Source organism: Hemicordylus capensis, chromosome 2 (genome assembly GCF_027244095.1).
Source record: "Hemicordylus capensis ecotype Gifberg chromosome 2, rHemCap1.1.pri, whole genome shotgun sequence".
Lineage (NCBI taxonomy): Eukaryota > Metazoa > Chordata > Lepidosauria > Squamata > Cordylidae > Hemicordylus > Hemicordylus capensis.
In genome coordinates, this window is record NC_069658.1 from 75,583,415 (window position 1) to 75,586,904 (window position 3,490).

Genomic DNA, 3,490 nt, shown 5'->3' on the forward strand with positions numbered 1-3,490 from the left:
ATCACACAATCAATCAAACTTTATTTTGGTCTCTGACCAGCAAAACAAAAGTAGACAGATAAAGAACATTTAACAGATAGCAAACATTATTTAACTACATCAGAAATCCATTCTATACTGTACCATTTGAGTTAGGTGTTATCTGTCTAATTCTATGGGCCACCACACAGAATTTGGCCACATTGTACAAAAGGTCAGGATTCTGGTTTGAGAAGAAAACAAGCATAAAACTCTTCTGAACAGCCTTGGATCATACATTATATAGGTGCTGGACTGGCACCACCTTGTGGTAAATGTGTATCATATGCACAATCCTACGAAGCCCCACATTCCTTGTGCAGCACTCCCATTCTATAGCAGGAGAGGAACAGTTTCTATGTAAGCAGAAAGTGGTTTGAGAAAGCAGAGAGATGGGCAAAATACTTCTAAAAACTATTTTAGATACAAAATAACTGAGCAAATGTATTTCAGATACAAAATACTTGGTAAACAACTGATAAAAATAGAAAAAACAAAAAAGTATTTTAAAATACATCTTAAAATACAAAATACAATGCCTGAAAAAAGGAAAGCATGTTGAGAGGTCCGTTACCTACCCAAGCTTATTTCCATTTCCTTTAAGCAATACAAGCTTTTCATAGATGAAATCACTCAGGTTCTGCCTTCTGGGGCTGTGAATCATTCAGCAAAGGGTTGTTCTATGGGACCACTTGACTGTTGTAAGGGACCACTTGATGTTAGGCTTGTATTATATCTTAAAAAATAGTCATCAGACAATGGGATACCCATCCAACATACTAATGAGGTTGGATTTATCCTACAAAAACTGGGGTATCACCAGGTTTTTAAACACTCAATCAGATCAATAATTCCAAAACAACATAATACCCTGTTTCTTTTTGCTATGTTTCTCCATTTTCACCACCTTCCAGGGACATCTGCAGGTTTTTTTTTTCAAGGGGGGGATATTTATTTATTTAACATATTTTTATACCAACCCCCCAAAAACTCTCTGGGTGGTTTACAATAAAACAAACAACAACAGAAAAAAGTTAACACATTACAACAATTTAAAATTTGTAAACAGTGTACAAACTAATAATATTTTATTAACAGTAATTAAAAGCCAGGGTGAACAGATGCATCTTTAAAAACTTTTAAAAAGTTGTCAGAGATGGGCAGGCTCTTATTTCTGCAGGGAGTGCATTCCAAAGCTACGGGGCAGCAGCAGAGAAGGCCCATCCCCGTGTAGCTACCAGATGAGCCGGTGGCAACTGCAGACAGACCTCTCCTGATTATCTCAATGGGTATATACACAAATTATGTCAGTAGAAATCAAAACACAACAGGATGTATTAAATGTTAATCCTGCTTAGAGTAGATGATGGCGAATGGTCCTCTTCCTGACCAAAATATGATTTGTGCCAGTGTGCCAAACCAGATGGTGAATTACATGCAGACACCACCAGATGACAGTAGAAAAAAAGGAAGTCTGGGCAACTTGAATTAATATTGGAAACTTTCATTTTCTCTGTCCACATCCTGGGAATATACCAAAGATAATATCTTAGAGACTGCATGTTATCCTTCTGTTTTCCAACCTGTCTTAAATGGCTTTCATATTGTGCAGTTAAGCTTCATAGTAATCATTGTCCTCCATTGTTTTCCTAGATGATGATTATATCTGCCCAATAACAGAAAATTCTCTTGGTGGTTCACAACAAAACATTAATAAGCATCCAATAAAAACACATAAATCACATAAAAATACACACACACCACAGAACCAAAAAAACCAAATGAAACAAAAATAATACAAAACATAAAAAAATTAAAATCAATTTTTAAAATCAATTTTTAAAAAGCCCGAGTGAACAGTAAGATCCTCACCTGGCATCTAAAAAAACAAAGTGATGTTGACAGGCAAGCCTCATTGGGGAGGCTATTCCTTAAACAGGGTGCCACCACTGAAAAGGTCCTTTCCGCAGTAGCCACTCACTTAATTTCATTTGGCAGGGGCACTTGGAGCAGGGCCTCCAAAGAAGATCTTAAGGTCTGAGTCAGGACACATGGAGAAAGGTGCTCTCCCAGGTAACCTGATCCCAAGCTGCTTGATTTATTCATTTGTGAAAGAAACTGTTCCCACTTTTAAAAGCAGTCCAGTTCAGCACAGTTCCTAGTTCAGTAAGATTTGGATAAGATGATTCAGGATGCCAGAATAGGAAAAATCTTTTGGTAAAAATTATCTAGGTGGCGGTAACAGAATATACACTGCAGAAAACTTTTTCTCTCTCTTTAAAATATTCTTTATTTTGATATTTCACAATACAAAAGAACGAAGTTGTCAGACAAAAACAGTCATGATCAATTGTGTCAACTGATGCATGTTATATTATGCTGGGAATTCGCAGATACTACTACTACTACTACGGATATTTATATACTGCCCTTCAACCAAAGTTCTCAAAGCGGTTTACATAGAAAAATAAACAATACATAAATAAGGTGGTCCCCTGTCCTCAAAGGGCTCACAGTCTAAAAAGAAACTTAAGGTTGACCCCAGCAACAGCCACTGGAGAGATGCTGTGCTGGGGCTGGACAGGGCCAGTTGCTCTCCCCCTGCTAAATAAAGAGAACCACCACTTTAAAAAGATAACTCTTTGCTCAGTTCTGCCAGTTCTGGATGGGGTCACACTTCCCCAGAAGCAACAGGTACGCAGTCTGGATGTGCTTCTGAACACAAACCTAACTCTGGTGTCCCAGGTTGAGGCAGTGGCCAGAGGTGCCTTTTATAAGCTTTGGCTAATATGCCAGCTGTGCCCATTTTTTTGAGATAAATGACCTCAGAACAGTTGTACATTTGCTGGTCACCTCCAGACTTGACTGCTGCAATGCGCTCTGTGTGGGGCTGCCTTTGTATGAAGTCCGGAAACTGCAGTTGGTCCAGAATGCGGCAGCCAGTTTGGTCTCTGGGTCATCTTGGAGAGAGCATATCACTCCTATCTTAAAAGATCTACACTGGTTGCCGATAAGCTTCTGGGAAAAATACAAGGTTTTGGTTATCTATATATTTAATTCTCTTAGCCGGCATACGTGTCCTCCTAGATTTGGCGGCAGAACTCTTGCGAGAGTTCATCGCATTGGGCAAGAGTTTGGGGGTGGGGGAAATGGCGGTGGGCGGCAAAACAGCCTGAGGAGGCAGCCTCGGCTGGCCGGCAGCAGCGGGACGGCCTGGCCTGGCCATCCCTGGTGAGGAGGGAGAGGAAGAGTGGGAGAGGAGGAGGAGGAGGAAGAGTGGGAGAGGAGGAGGTGGCAGCGGCAAAGCCCGGCCTGTCCGCAGGGGGTGGGAGGTGGTGGCGGGATGGCAGGCCTGGCCGTCCCGGGTAAGGGGGAGGCGGGAGCGGTGGTGGCAAAGTCCACTCTGTCTGCCGGGAGCAGGAGGCAACGGTGGGATGGCAGGCTTGGCTGTCCCGGGTAAGGGGGAGGTGGC